Source organism: Ambystoma mexicanum, chromosome 7p (genome assembly GCF_040938575.1).
Source record: "Ambystoma mexicanum isolate Mex_15411 chromosome 7p, UKY_AmexF1_1, whole genome shotgun sequence".
Lineage (NCBI taxonomy): Eukaryota > Metazoa > Chordata > Amphibia > Caudata > Ambystomatidae > Ambystoma > Ambystoma mexicanum.
The window spans coordinates 595,543,379-595,559,903 of NC_090939.1; positions in this window are offsets into that span (position 1 = coordinate 595,543,379).

Below are 16,525 nucleotides of genomic sequence, written 5' to 3' on the forward strand. Positions count from 1 at the left end.
TGGACCTGTCTCCTGATTTCAGAGATGTGGTTTTTCCTTGAGGTCCCAGTGGCTGCCCTAAGGGCATTGTTTTGAGCCAGTTGTAGTTTAGCAAGGTTTTTGCAAGAGGACCCGGATAGTTGGGCGTTGCAATAGTCAAGTCTGGAGCCAATAATGGCTCTGGCGATGGTGAGACAGTTCTGTCGTGATAGGAATAGTCTGGCTGCGTTGATGATTTTTGCTTAGTAGGCTGAGGAGGTGGCAATAGAATTCACTTGTCTGTCCATGGTAAGGTTTGAGTCAAGGTAGACGCCAAGTGTTTTGACATTGTCAGAAACCTTGATGGGTGTGTTGTCTATAGTGAAAGAGGAGTATTCCTGACCGAGGTTATCCAGGGTAGTGGGTGAACAGATAAGTAGGAGCTCCGTTTTTTCGCTATTAAGGCACAGCCAGTTGTCCGCCATCCAGGATTGGATGGTTGAGTAGATAGCCGTGAGATTAGACATATCAGTTTTGTAGTCCCCTGTGAGAGAGATTAGCACCTGTGTGACATCTGCATAATTAGTGAATGAGATGCCCAAGGAGTCCAGGATGCTGAACAGAGGCCTGGTGAAGAGGTTATATAGCGTTGGCGCTATGCAGGACCCTTGTGGGACTCCACATTTGCGGAGGCTGGGGGTGGCGGAGGCTGAGTCAGAGAAGACTTTCATAGCCCTATCTTCGAGAAAGGAGGTAATCCATTCACAGGCTTTGGGGGAGAAGTTTGCCGCAGAGGCGAGGTGGCGGCAAAGGGTGTTGTGATCGACAAGATCGAACGCGGCTGATAAGTCAAGGAGCAGGAGGAGTGCCGGTTTGCCTATGTCTCTAAGGTAGTCCATTTGGTTCTTTAGGACGAGGAGGGCTAATTCAGTGCCATGTCGCGGGCGGAAACCTGATTGCCGGAGGCCTAGGAGATGGTTCTCCTCCAAGTATTCTTGTACTTGTAAGTATGCAGCTTTGTCGAGAATTTTTAGCAGGAATGGGACCGTAGTGATGGGCCTATAGTTCCCAGGGATGGTAGGGTCCAGTGATGGCTTTTTTAAGAGTGGGCGTACCCAGGCTTCTTTGAGATCTTTGAGAACAAGACCTGACCTGAAGGAAGAATTAATAAAGGCTGTTAGGAAAGGTGGAAGGGTGGAAGCAGAGTATTTAATGAGTTGGGCTGGGCAGGCATTGCCCATGCAATTGGAGGGTTGAATTGAATTAAGCAGGGTAATAACCTCTGCTTCTGTAATATCTTTGAAGTCGAAAGGGGGAGAGGGATTCAGTTCAGGTGAGGTGGGTACTTAGCTGTGCTGGGTGGCTATTAGAGTTTCAAGAGCTTTTTGGTGGCCAATGATTTTGGTCTGCAGGGTGTTGAGCTTGTCTAGCATTGCAGACTTAATACTGTTGCACCAACTTTCATCCTTGAGGAGCATGGGAGGAGGGCTGGAGGGTTTTTCCAGTTCTCTGAAGATAGAGAATATTTCTTTCGAGTTTGATTTGGCATCATTAATCCTTGAGTTAAATGAGAGGGCTTTGGCTTTAATGACATTATTTTTGTAGGACTTGGAGATGGCCTTGAAAGCCTCCCTGTTTGATTCTGAGGGGTTGGCTTTCCAGGTAGAGAGGGCGGAACGTTTTTCTGAGCGTTGTTTAAGCAGCTCATTAGAAAACCAGGTATTGGAATGTTTAATTTTCTTGGCTTTCTTGGGGGCCAGGGGGGCGATGGCATCGATCGCTTTGGTGATGATTTGTTTGAAGGTGCTAGCTAGGGTCACTAGGTTATTGGAGGAGGGCGCCTGAAGTGTGGGCACAATTACAAATGGCGCACGATTTTCCGCTGTAAGTTTGTGTGAGCTCCTGTTGAGTGCTGCTGGACATGCAGTGATGGGGATTGAATGCTTTTTCTTAGCGGTGAGATTGAACTGGATATAGTGGTGGTCGGACCAGGGAATAGGGGTATTGGCGGTAACTAGGATGGAGCAATTGTGCTGGTTGATCCAATCCAGAGTGTGTCCTTTGATGTGAGTGGGTTCAGAGATGGTTGGTGCAAAACCTAGGGTGGTGAGAGCTTTGTTGAGGGCTTTAGCATGGTGATCCTTGGGGTCATTGAAGCCCAGGTTAAGATCGCCCAGGAGAATGATTTGGGAGGTCTTTTTGATATTATCTGACAGGGAGTGGATGAGAAAGTCTTGGAAGTCAGTACATGGGACAGGAGGTCGATATGCAATGTGCATGCTGATGGTGCAGTTGTGGGATAGGTTGATTTTGAGTGGGAGGTAGTCAGAGTTGTGTCCAAGCTGTCCCGGTGCTTCCCTGATGCTGAGGGATTCCCTGGCTATGAGGGCGACACCTCCACCTCTCTGGTTGGTGCGATCTTTCCTGGAGATAGCGTAATCTGCAGGGATGGCTAATGAGAGTGCAGGGCCTGAGCTATCTTTTAGCCAGGTCTCGGTAACTACAAGGATGTCGAGGTTGTCTTTGATGATAAGGTCATGAATGTCGAGGGGATGCACAGGAATGGAACGTGCATTAACCATTGCACACCTTAGAGTAAGGTCAGAGTGCTGTGTGGTGGTGTGTGGAGAAGGCTGTGGAGTGACATGGGATGGCACAAAGATATAGTGTGGCTCAGTAATGGTTTCAGTGGGGGAAAGGTTAGCGCAATCAGGATGAATAGGCATACAAGAATCAACAGGCATAGGCAGTGCATCAACATGATTGGGCAAACAAGAATCCACAGGCACAGGCAGTGCATCAACATGGTTGGGCAATCAAGAATCCACATGCACAGGCAGTGCATCAACATGATTGGGCAAACAAGAATCCACAGGCACAGGCAGTGCATCAACATGATTGGGCAAACAAGAATCTACAGGCACAGGAAGTGCATCAACATGGTTGGGCAAACAAGAATCCACAGGCACAGGCAGTCCATCAACATTATTGGGCAAACAAGAATCCACAGGCACAGGCAGTGCATCGATATGATTGGGCAAATGAGAATCCACAGGCACAGGCAGTGCATCAACATGATTGGGCAAACAAGAATCCACAGGCACAGGCAGTGCATCAACATGATTGGGCAAACAAGAATCCAAGGCACAGGCAGTGCATCAACATGATTGGGCAAACAAGAATCCACAGGCACAGGCAGTGCAGCAACATGGTCATAAGCAAAATACTTGGCTAGACATGTATTGTGTGCGCCTGGGCTCTGTATAGCATGCAGTGTCCCTTTGGTGAGCACTCCATTGCTATCGTAGCAGGCCGTGTGTTCAATAGGGGCGGCTCTTTTGGTAGCTGGAATGCCGTGAGGTGGTTTACATCAGTGGCAGAGAACCTGTGAAGGACGCCTGGTGCCAACTCTATTGTTGCGCACGCTGATACATGGCTCGTAGCTGCGCAGCAGGAAGAGCAGGATGCGTGAGCGAAGGCAGAGGTTTCTAGTAGGTAGGGCAGCCGGGCGGCCAGGGATGGGAGCTTCTCTGCCCGTCAGACAGCATCTGGAGGGAGGACTGTGGTGTATATGGAGAAAGGGTAGTAGAGCCTTACCTCTTTGAATGTACCCGGCACCAACAAGCGCCGTCAAGCAGCGAAGAGCTGCAAAGAGGGATGATGGCCTTTCCTCCTGCTCTTCCCTACGCGGCTTTGCCTCGCAGCGAGCCTCCTCTCCCTTCTTTAAAGCAGGAGAAAGGTTGCAGCGAGGTGTGGGGGCCAATCCGGCTTCTCTGGAGCTGTTGTAGTGGCGGTAGCCATGGTCATGGGCGCGGCATCATTTTAAAGATGAAAAGTGCCTCGCGGCTACTAATGGAGCTCATAGCAGCTGATACGTTCTGCATCAGAGGAATGGAACGCGCAGGCCACGTTTATTATATGGTAGACCACAGGTATAGATTTCGTCCAAGATTCATGAGTCTCGCGTACCCATACGTCTTGAAAATTCTGCATATAAATTAACAGATCCTCAGAGTCCTTCATTTTCTGTGTCATTATAGCTCCCATATCGGAAGTATCTGGGTATAGCAATCATAGCGCTTTCCATACTGCAGCTCTACAATTGTTAAATGGAGCTCTGTCATGCGCGGTATTAATTGTGGTTACACCAGGGTAGCCTGCTCGTGCCCACACATCGTCTGCTCTCTCACCAAGTATGGCGCTTAGGAGACCTGTGATATCCCCTATAGCTAACATGTTCCCTCCTGTAATTTTTACTAACTCATGTATCCACTTTCCGGCTCCCGATGTCAGCATTGGAAGCTTGTTTTTCAAATGTTCTCAATCCATGTGTGTCCATGGAATATATTGTGGTCTTACTCCCCCTTTCTCAAGTAACGGAAATTGGGATGCATAGCCATCTCTCTCTTCTCTCATGGTTCTCCTGTCTATTGCCGGGGTAATGTTCCCTCATCGCCGTCTGCCTGGTAGGGACCTAAGTCTGTCCACAGAGGGCAGTGAAAACACCCCCCTCTGACCGTGAGACACATCTTCATGTCGGTCAGACTGTGTGGCTGATTCTGATGCTCTTGGTGCAGACTCACTAGTGTCTGACCATCTTATTCCTTTCTCTCTTGGGAGTCATCTTTCGCTCCATCTCTCTTCCTCATTTTCCTTGCGTTCCTCCCTTTCCGAGTCGGACATTGTCTGTCCCCAATTCGTGCAACTTCTTCAATCTTCTTGGTTCCTACTTATTTCTGATCTATCCAGGGATATTTTCCTATTCCCACTACTTCGGGTGACATCCTCAGTGTCGTAAAGCTGAGTGCTCTCCAGGCGCTCGTCTTACCCCTCCCCTTGGGGTGTTTGTTCTTACCCCATTTCATCATATATTCTATCGATCGTTTCTCTGATGCTTCTGGTGTCAAAGTCATCTTCCATAATTGCCCTAGACATGCCTGATACTGAATCGCACGCAGGATAGAATTCTTCAATGTCTTCCCAATCTACTACTGTATCTGTTTTTTTAACCTCTCTTCCCAGATATTCAAGATTGTGTGCTCTCTGTCTTCGCTTACGTTCTACATTGTCATCAAATTCTTTGCGTTTCCCCACCTCTTCTATGACTCTATCTTCTTCCTTTTTCTTTTTATTTCTACGTTCATCTGCCCTTCGCATTTCCTCATCTCTTTGTCTCTTTATTATTTTCTCATGTATCCTTTGCTCTTCCTCTAACCTCTGCTGCTTCTGTCTGTCTTCATCATTGTCTGCTCTTGGGTTGCGATCAAGCTGTCTTTCTTGCTCTTCGCGATATAGGTGTTCTCGCCATTGTCTGTCTTTCCTTCTTATTTTTTCGTCTCTTAACGCCTTCTCTTTTCCCTTTCTCTGTACCTCATCTAACCTCTCCTTTAGTTTCGCGTCATCAATGCCTTTGCCATCAAATTTCAATAAAATGTGTCCTCCCATCCATTCGTTTTTTGCTAATGCTATCTCATTAGTTCTGTCTTTGTTTCCCTTCCATCTCTTTCCTTCTCTCTCTTTGTCCATAGAGGCCCTTGTCTGTGCCTGATCCCTTCTTTTGTCATCGCGTCTCCCCATGTCCCATGGGACTAAAGAGGTAATATCCTTATCCTTATCTTTCCCTTGATTTTCGTCACTACTTTGCGTAGGTGACTTGTATGCGGGGTTGCTGTACCCTGTGGCTGCTTTGAGCTCTCTCAGCGGGTATAATCCCCCGTCTTTACTTTCTTCACCCTTTGCTTCGGATGGAGCCGGTGGCGTGGTAGGCGTCTCACCCCCCTCTGTGCATACATTAAGTATCCAATCTATTGGCGGCTCCTCTTCCTTTCCCTGTTCATACATTTTCCAAAGTTCTAGAACAGCAAGGCATTTGTCTAACTTTTTGCCCGTATATGTGGCATTCAAATATGTCGTCATGTGTTGTAAGACAGCTTTAGATATGGACCCACCCTGTGGCCATGGCAGAAACATTTTGTGGGCGGTTCCTTTAACCCACTCTGTACTGTATTTCTTCAGTTTGGCTGCGTGTTTTGACAACTGTTTGCACAAGTGTGTCAATGGAGTTATATCCTCCATGCTCAAATCTGTTCCCTTTACTCTTATATAACACTTGTCAGCACTTTCGTGTGGCTTAAACTGTTCCTACAATATGAGCGAGCACCAAACACTGCAAGCTCCAATTCAATTTTTTCACAAATTTTATACCTTCTAATTTACTCGAAAACATCAATTCATATGCGATATTCTCTCAGTTATTCAATCGCGTAAAATTTAAATCAATTTCCTCAAGGAAATGTTTTTGATGTATGATGTCACAACAAAAAACATGTAAGACAGATGCTTAACAGACTAGACGAACACCAGCTGGTCACAGATATCTCTGCCTCTAATAGTTACCCCTTCATGGAGTCTAAACGTACCCCTTTCACGACGTCTTTAACCGTCGTGGTAGTCTAATCGTTCCCCCTTTAGCTGGGACCCCGGGTACATGTTTCTTCTAACGGCTTGTATTAAAAGCGCAGGAATAAGGTGAATCCTCTCACTTCTCGGGTGTCTTCCCCAGTATCCTCTCTCTTCTCGGGTGTCCTCCCCGGTAACCTTTGTTTACTTAATTATTCTCGAGTCATTATTCCCTTATTCCCTTCCCTTAATATATATACATTCTTCTCTACTTCTAACTATATTTTGTTTTTTCCCGTCTCCCTCTGTTAGCTTTCCCCTTTACTTGTTCTAAGGCATGAACATTTTCCAAAACATTCAATCTTTTTCACTCACTGTTCGCATGGTTCCTCTCTGGACCCTCGGGATCACCGCCTTTGTTACCGCCTTCCTTGGCTTTTCACCTGCTCAGCTGCCCGGAGGAATGGGAAGAGATGTGTGGGGAACACGGGTCCCTTCAGGCCCTGGTCTGCAGTTTTTCTTACACTACCACTATCTACGGGGAGCTTCACGGTCTACTAAGCCGAATGGCAAAGGACTTGTGATATTGCTGAAGACCCAGAGTTACTTTATGTCGACGGTCAATGGGTGTCTTATTCAAATCAAATAATCGATAATCGATAACCATCAAATCTCTGCTATCAAGTGTACTCCGGAAAACCCCGGCCGGCCCATTGAGCCGAGGTTTGCTCCGAAAGTACTTTAAGACGAGATAGCTGCACCCTTGAGATGGATTGGGGGTGCAGATTTATTACTTCAACACCAATCAATAAGGACAACTCAATGGTTTGGCACAACACGGGGAGTCATGAAAATCGTCAGTGATGCACTCGTCCTTCTCGCTTCAACTCCAATGAGCTTCATAAAAGTCATAGCATTTATGCTGAAAACTCGTCATAATTGACGTATAACACTCAAAAGTTTATGTGCAATTCTATTGGTTAGGATAAGGTAACTTTAATATAGGTACTATATCTGTATATGGTAACGGAGTGAGGGGAGTGGGTAAACACTGTCAGGTGGGCGTCTAAGCCCTTCCTTCAAAGATGACTACTGTAGACATCATTAAAAGTACGACGTCCCATTGGTTCTACTAACTATAGGATCCTAGATTATTTGGTCCATTGTGATTGGGTTGGCACCAACCCTATGCATACATTTCCTCTTGCTTAGCAGCATGCAGAATGGTCAGCCAGGTGCAGGGTGTCCTTCAGTTACCCAGCCTTCCTCCAATTAAGGTTACAATCAATCATCACTTCAACAACTATGTGTCAATTATGTTACTGTTGGCCTCGAAACTGCATCTTCAGTCTGGGAAAGTTCTGATAGCTCTTCCTGGGTGGATGCCAAGCATAGATGTGAGCTCGTGCTTCTCCTCGCTCGGATGGTCATGTGCTTCCTGCACCATGAATTTGTCTAGTTTCTCTCAATTTGTGTATTTAATTCTTATTCGGCTTGCCACCTGCCTAGGCCTCCTTATCTTCACCTTTCAGAGACAGGATATTCTGTTCTTAAGTATCAATTATATGTAGCTGCTGTTTGTTCCTTCTATTGGTATGACCTTGGCTTTTCCTAGCACGAGTTGCATCTGCCGAGTTTCGATTCAGCCGTCTCTTCTCGTTTTACTAGAATATGAAATTCTGCTCATTCGGCCTTTAGTAACCTGGGTTGATTCTGCTTTGTTTGCAAAGTGGAATTACACTTATAATACTGTCCTTCGTTTTCAGGTCGATTATGTATAATGGTGCTTGCCGCACTATTCATCTACTTAGCATTGCAAGCCGCATCGTTTTCTTACCTTTCTTGCAGTTGCAAGCATATGTACAAGTGTTAGCTGGCTGAATATATTCATCCTGTTTACAGCTTAAGCTTCTTTGTACTTCAACATCACTCTCCCTTTTTAGGTTCACAACATCCTTTTTCATGGCGTTTCGTCTCTGGGTGTCATTCTCGAGTTGTCATTTCTTCTACTTGTACGTCAGTCCGGGTCCTCGTGATGTCACCATTCATCTTCCATTAAGACCTTTTTGGTTTCTTCCGGGACTGTACTTAGGCAATCTTCATTTCGTCTCATTTGCTGGTAAGGTTTCCTTAATGAATACCTCACTGTCCATGGTTTTCTTGGTATCAGTACTTCAATAGGTGTTGCTCTTCGGATAGGTACTGGGCAGTGCCCTACTACGGCTCTCTGCTGATTTATCTGCTCATCACGCATCGCATATTTTGGTGCCAACGTTCCTGGTACTTCAAAATGGGCGACTGGAGTGCAGGGTTTATTTGGGACCTCCTCTACACTCTTATGAGACACTTTTATGCCACATGCTCTTATGCCACACACACTTATGGAACACACTCTTACAACACACGCTATTATGACACAGGCTCAGAATCAATTTTAATGTTTTATACTAACTGTACCTTACATTAGGAGATGTATATTGTGTACATGTACACTTATATAATTATGAAAACTCAAATCAAAGTCTGGACTGACTATGACATCATTTTTCATATGTATGTAATACGTATAGGAAATGTAAATTTGCGAAAATGTACAAACTGTACATTTTCTTGCAAGGAAAGATGATCCCCTAGCGGGACCGGAGTGAGCAGCCTAGTGGGAAGTCGATTGCTTGGAAGGGAGCACAAAAGCAGCTCAAAAGCAGTCCTGAGAAAGGTCTCTCAAGTGGTACGCTAACTACTGTCGATGTTGGTGAATACAGGGGACCCATGAGAGGAGGACAAATAAGGAAGAGGTGTGGCACCTCGCACTGCCTCTTGGCTCCCCCAGCCCTTGCCGTCTGTATCTGTAACACCTACAGTCTCCTCTCTCTGCACTTATGAGCCACCTGTTGACTGCACTTTCTATTACCTGCACTCCCCCACCCCCATTTGGCACTTCTCCTCTTCCGCTTCCCTGCACTTGTGCGATCTGAATATGTCAGGGTACCAGAGGTGCCAGGCAGAAGTACAGACTACCCAGCGTGCGAGGGACTAGTGTTTTGCCCTACAGAAGGCTTCTTCATCCTTTCCATAGGAAGAAACCTTCCAGGACCACATTTCCCAGCACACCCGGCGGCAAGAACTACACTTCACAGGCCACATGGGGTGTGTCGAGCCAGTGCGCATGCGCGAAGCCCCGAGCACGGGGCTTGTGCTCAGAACTTCATCGTGAGCGGTCGCATCTTCCGGAGCTCCAGCCTGAGGGGACTACGCGGGGGGCCAAGCCCCACGGATCACTCAACCCGGCCCCTCGAGACACTCAGATAAGTGGCGCATGCATGCCCAGCTGGGGGAGAGACGAGTTAAAGGGGAATCACGCGCAGGGGGTTAACGCCCACACTCTTAAGCCCCCCTGCGCACGGCTATGTTAAGTACTGTGCACAGTTGCACTGGATGGCGTTTAATCCAGGAGGCAACGTTAACTTTCGAGTTTCACATTAACCCATGCGAGTGTGGTGAATTAACAGCGCTTGCGGTTAATCTTCGTGGGCCACGTGCGGCTCCCGCATGTCACGCCCAGAACCCAAAAACAATGCCGGAGCGTCTTTAACCACGTGCGGTTCTTTTAAATGCACGGATTGACGATCAGGAAACACAGTCGGCTCTAAACAGTACTAGTTGAGGCGTGAGGACGTTTCAGCCTTATGAGCCCTGTTCTGGTGTGAGGGTCGGGGGGACAAAGACACGGCGGGGGCCCCGCGTGGCTCACACACTAACCTCCGTGTTCTGGAGAATGGGACAATGAGCATGCATGTGTGAATGATTGCTGTGTCACTGTAATTCAGAGCTATAGGGAGCATTGCCTAATTCTTGCTCTTTTTGCAGCGATCGATCGCTTCTGATACAGTCCGGACCTGGAGTGCGCAGGCAGGTGGCCAGCACTCAAACCCAGAGCTAAGTGCCCTATTGTTTTGTTTGGAATCACTCCCCAAATGGGTAAGGCAATGCATGAGTGAATGTAATGTCATAACTTGGTTTTGAATGACTTTTTCCCTATTCTTCCCGTGTCCTATCCAATTCTGTATCCTGCAACCTCAATCCGGTATTCCTACTTCCCTGTACCCATCCAACCAGCTTTCCCTAACCCTCTTTCCCCGCTGGGGTTGCGGATGTCTGCATAAGCCCTCGCTTGCAGGTGCCAAAACCTTAGAGGGGGTGGTTGGTTCGTGCCACTCCTGCACCTGGACTCCTGGAGCCCTGACAGTAGCACAAGCCTAAGTGTGGCAGGCGCCCAAGTGGTACGACCCATCCCCACCATGGAAGAACTTACTAAAGTGTTACAGGATTTGCAGGCCGAGCTAGCCGCCTCTAGACAGGATTATGCTACCTTGGCTGCTCAGGTGCGCAGCCTTAGTGCTCAGGTGGCCCCCCTGCCCAGTGGAGGAATACCAGCCCCGACCCCAGTGCAGGTTCAAGTCACTCCTGAATCAGTGGTTCCCTTGGCTCCTCCAGAGAGGTATTCTGGAGACCCCCATAAGTTCCAGACATTTATTACACAATGTAGGCTACATTTTCTCACCAAACCTGCCGCCTTTCGCTCTGTACAGGCACGAACAGCCTTCGTGATTTCCTATCTTAGTGGTGATGCGGCGGAATGGGCTAATCCGCTGATACAATGGGATGATGGTGTCCTATATGATTGGGACGAGTTTTTGGCTGAATTCGAAAAAATATTCAATCGAAGAGCTGCAGCATTGTGTAGGGACCGAGAGCTACTAACCTTACGACAAGGCAACAGGGAGCTGATCACGTACGTGACTCAGTTCAATCGTCTGGTGGCTGAGGCTGATTGGCCTAGGGAAAAAAGGATGTCCCTTTTTTACCAGGGTCTGCGGGATGAATTAAAGGACTTAATCGCCCAGGTGGACCCACAACCCACTAGCTGCCCAGCTATGATTGATCTAGCTCTGTGGTTGGATCATCGTCAGGCAGAGCGACGGGGAGATAAGCGACCCAGGGATTCACGCCCGTTTGCCCGTCTAGATCAGTCACGCTCAGCACGAACACCTGAGAAAGCGAGTGGGGAAGAGCCCATGCAGATTGGTGCTGCCCGGGGACCCCTTGCTAAGGAAGAAAGGGATCGCCGACGAAAGGAGGGTCTTTGCATGTATTGCGGAACCTCAAGACATTTTGTCCGAGAATGTCCCTCGAGACCCAAGGTGCAGTGAAACGCGTCAGCTCGACAGTAGGGGTCATACAGTCGAGCCAGGATGCTTTAATGGCCCCAAGGAACAACAGTACTAGTTACGCACCACATATTTCTCTGCAAGGGTGCTTGGGTTTTCTAGACCAAGAAACCACGGTTACGCTGTTTCTGGACTCAGGAGCAACCGGTAATTTCATAGACATAGCTTATGCCGCCAAATTAGGCATACCGGTATGCCGATTGGAAAATCCAGAAGCAGTACGTGCAGTGGATGGCACAGTCCTAAATTCCGGGCCCATAACCCATAGGACCCAAGTTTTGGAACTGCGTTGCTCGGGACTCATCTCGAGAAGGTGCAATTCGACCTTATAGCTGCGCCGCAGTTTCGCCTAATCTTGGGGCTCCTCTGGCTCAGAAAGCATGACCCACAGGTGCCCTGGTAAACAGGCACAGTTACCTTTTCATCGGACTATTGTCAAAAAGGTTGTATAGTCCCTTGGAACGATCATGACTCCCCTCTAAGGCCCGTTATAATGCTGAAGGCGGTGCAAGACCTCCAGCGTTTGCCCACAGAATACCATGGGTTCAAGGACGTGTTTGACAAACAAGCAGCTGAGACATTACCACCACATAGGTCTTTCGATCATTGCCGTATAGATCTAGAACCCGGGGCAATACTCCTGTGTAGCCGTATCTACGCCCTTAACGAGGCAGAAACGGCCCACCTTAAAAAATACATCGACGATAACCTACGTAGTGGGTTTATTAGGCATTCCAACTCGCCAGTCTCATCACCACTCTTTTTTGTCCCCAAAAAGTCCGGTGAATTAAGAACTTGCATCGATTATCGCGGGGTTAACAACATCACAGTAAAAAATCGATACCCATTACCCCTAATACCAGTTTTATTAAATCAGGTACGAGACGCTGCAGTCTACACTAAACTGGACCTAAGAGGGGCTTACCACTTGGTGCGAGTCAGAGCTGGGGACGAGTGGAAAACGGCTTTTCAAACAAAGTTTGGTTTATATGAATACCATGTGATGCCGTTTGGTCTCTGTAATGCCCCTAGAGCTTTCCAACACTTCCTCGACGAAGTGCTTTGTGAGTATCTTGATGTCTTCGCTGTCGTGTATATAGATGACATCTTAATTTACTCACAAAATATGCAGGAGCATGTTCAGCATGTGAAGGCAATTTTACAACGCCTTAGAGAGCACAACTTGTCCGCCAAGCTTGAAAAGTGCGAATTCCACTGCACCACGGTTGAATTCCTTGGGTATTTGTTGACCCCGTCAGGAGTACAAATGGACAAAAGAAAGGTTCAAGCAATCTTGGATTGGCCAGCACCCACTTCCGTGAAGGAAGTGCAGGCCTTTCTTGGCTTTGCTAATTTCTATCGGCGATTCATTAAAATATTTCTCAGAACTAGTAACCCCGATAACTACGCTATTACGGAAGGGTCGAGTATATCATTGGGAAGAATCTGCCGAGCGTGGCTTTCAACAACTCAAGTCGGCATTCACATCTGCACCGGTGTTAAGGCATCCAGATCTATCAATACCATTTGTGATAGAAACGGACGCGTCTAGTTATGCTCTGGGAGCAATCCTCTCCCAGCGTGATCCTAAGACTGGCCTTTTACACCCAGTAGCCTACCATTCCAGGAAACTGCTCCCGGCAGAAACAAATTATACCATAGCCGACAGGGAACTGTTGGCAGTGAAGTCCGCCTTTGAGAATGGAGGCATTATCTGTTAGGGGCCCGTCAGAAAATAACTGTCATGACAGACCACCGCAATTTGCAGTTCATAAAAACCGCTAAAACGCTCAGCCACCGCCAATTACGGTGGGCTCTGTTCTTTGCCGATTACGACTTCCTTATCACGTATCGGCCTGGGACCGACAACCGTAAAGCTGATATCTTGTCTCGGTATCCCGAGCCCGAGGAGAAGCAAGTGAGTGAGACCCGACCAATAATACCCCCACACCAGATTATAGGAGTGGTTGGTAGACCTAACATCTTTGAGGATGTGCTAGAAAATATGTCAGCTTCAGAGTTACAAGAATGGAGCACTGGAGGGGCCAAACATACTGTTGTGAATGGCCTTCCCTATTATGAGAAAGCTTTGCATTTGCCCACGCCAGAGTTGCGGACTGAGGTAATGCAGTGGTGTCATGATTCCACACTGGCTGGACACCCAGGTATAGCAAAAACCCAAAGAAATGTGGCGCGACATTTCTGGTGGCCCACTATGTTGCGAGACACTCGAGTTTACGTATCCGACTGTGAAACATGCAGTCGACAAAAGACTGGCCATCAAAAACCGGCAGGATTACTGCAACCCCTACCTACGCCATCAGCTCTGTGGCATACCGTAACAATGGATCTAATTGTGGATTTACCACCAGTGGATAAACACACTTCGATCCTAGTCATTGTAGATTCCCTCACTTAGATGGGTCACTTTGTCCCTTGCAAGGGCGTACCCACTGCGGGGGAGGTAGCTGAGTTGTTCCTTAATAACGTAGTACGTCTACATGGTCTTCCCTCTCGTGTTGTTACGGATAGGGGACCTCAGTTTACATCCCGATTCTGGCGGGCATTCTGGAAACTGATCAATATGGAAGTCAGCCTGTCGTCTGGTTACCATCCTGAGACCGATGGACAAACTGAAAAGGTCAACCAAGGGCTAGAGCAATATTTGCGCTGTTATGCCACTACTGCCGAAACTTCCTGGGTGCAATATGTCTGGTTGGCCGAGATTGCCTACAACAATTCTGTGCACAGCTCAACAAAGTATACGCCGTTTTTTGGCATGTACGGTTATCATCCACGGACCATGCCCATGTCGCCAATAGCCCCTTCTTTAGATTTACCCACGCTTGTAGGATGACATGCACACGTAAAACAAGTATGGGGGGATATACAGCGCAACCTACAACAGGCCAAAGACACCTACAAATCTTATGCGGATAAGAAAAGGCGCCCTAGTCCCGGTTACCAACAAGGGGATCGAGTATGGTTATCCACCCAGCATATACGTTTACAGGGTCCTCGTAAATTACAACCCCGGTATCTTGGGCCTTTCACGATCACTGAGGTGGTAAATCCGGTGGCTGTTCATTTGGCCTTGCCAACTCAAATGAAAATCCATCCCACATTTCATGTGTCTTTACTCAAACCAGCTAGACCCACTATTCGTACTATGAAACCACCACCCGTGTTGGTGCAGGGTCACCCCGAATATGAGGTGCAAGCTATCTTGAACTCACAACTACGAAGCGATGGTCAGGTGTACTATTTAGTAGAGTGGGTTGGGTATGGGCCTGAAGACCACTCCTGGGAACCAGCTTGTAATGTCCATGCTCCGAAACTTGTGAAACTCTTTCATGCTACTTATCCCGGGAAACCCAATCCTTGCACCCTTCGGAAGGGGGGGGAGTACTGTCAGGGTACCAGAGGTGCCAGGCAGAAGTACAGACTACCCAGCGTGCGAGGGACTAGTGTTTTGCCCTACAGAAGGCTTCTTCATCCTTTCCATAGGAAGAAACCTTCCAGGACCACATTTCCCAGCACACCCGGCGGCAAGAACTACACTTCACAGGCCACATGGGGTGTGGCGAGCCAGCGCGCATGCGCGAAGCCCCGAGCACGGGGCTTGTGCTCAGAACTTCATCGTGAGCGGTCGCATCTTCCGGAGCTCCAGCCTGAGGGGACTACGCGAGAGGCCACGCCCCACGGATCACTCAACCCGGCCCCTCGAGACACTCAGATAAGTGGCGCATGCATGCCCAGCTGGGGGAGAGACGAGTTAAAGGGTAATCACGCGCAGGGGGTTAACGCCCACACTCTTAAGCCCCCCTGCGCACGGCTAAGTTAAGTACTGTGCACAGTTGCACTGGATGGCGTTTAATCCAGGAGGCAACGTTAACCTTCGAGTTTCAGATTAACCCATGCGAGTGTGGTGAATTAACAGCGCTTGCGGTTAATCTTCGTGGGCCACGTGCGGCTCCCGCATGTCACGCCCAGAACCCAAAAACAATGCCGGAGCGTCTTTAACCACGTGCGCTTCTTTTAAATGCACGGATTGACGATCAGGAAACACAGCCAGCTCAAAACAGTACTAGTTGAGGCGTGAGGCCGTTTCAGCCTTATGAGCCCTGTTGTGGTGTGAGGGTCGGGGGGACAAAGACACGGCGGGGGCCCCGCGTGGCTTACACACTAACCTCCGTGTTCTGGAGAATGGGACAATGAGCATGCATGTGTGAATGATTGCTGTGTCACTGTAATTCAGAGCTATAGGGAGCATTGCCTAATTCTTGCTCTTTTTGCAGCGATCGATCGCTTCTGATACAGACCGGACCTGGAGTGCGCAGGCAGGTGGCCAGCACTCAAACCCAGAGCTAAGTGCCTTATTGTTTTGTTTGGAATCACTCCCCAAATGGGTGTGGCAATGCATGATTGAGTGTAATTTCATAACTTGGTTTTGAATGACTTTTTCCCTATTCTTCCTGTGTCCTATCCAATTCTGTACCCTGCAACCTCAATCCGGTATTCCTACTTCCCCGTACCCATCCAACCAGCGTTCCCTAACCCCCTTTCCCCACTGGGGTTGCGGATGTCTGCGTAAGCCCTCGCTTGCAGGCGCCAAAACCTTAGAGGGGGTGGTTGGTTCGTGCCACTCCTGCGCCTGGACTCCTGGAGCCCTGACAGAATAATACAAGGCTTAGCAAGATCGTTGTTTTGTTCTCCTTCTGCTTTCCCCTCTTTGCCTTGTCACGCCGAGACACACTTGTGTAGAGGCGTGTTATGAATGCCATATATATCATATCAAAGGTGAGGAGAGGACACAACGTGTACCACCAGCCTAGGGTGGGGGCGTGCTCAGGAAACCGCCACAATCGCAGTGTAAGTGGTGCTGTAGAGGGGGCACTGCTAATTAGATAGGGGAGAAAGGTTTGGCTGACACGGAGTCG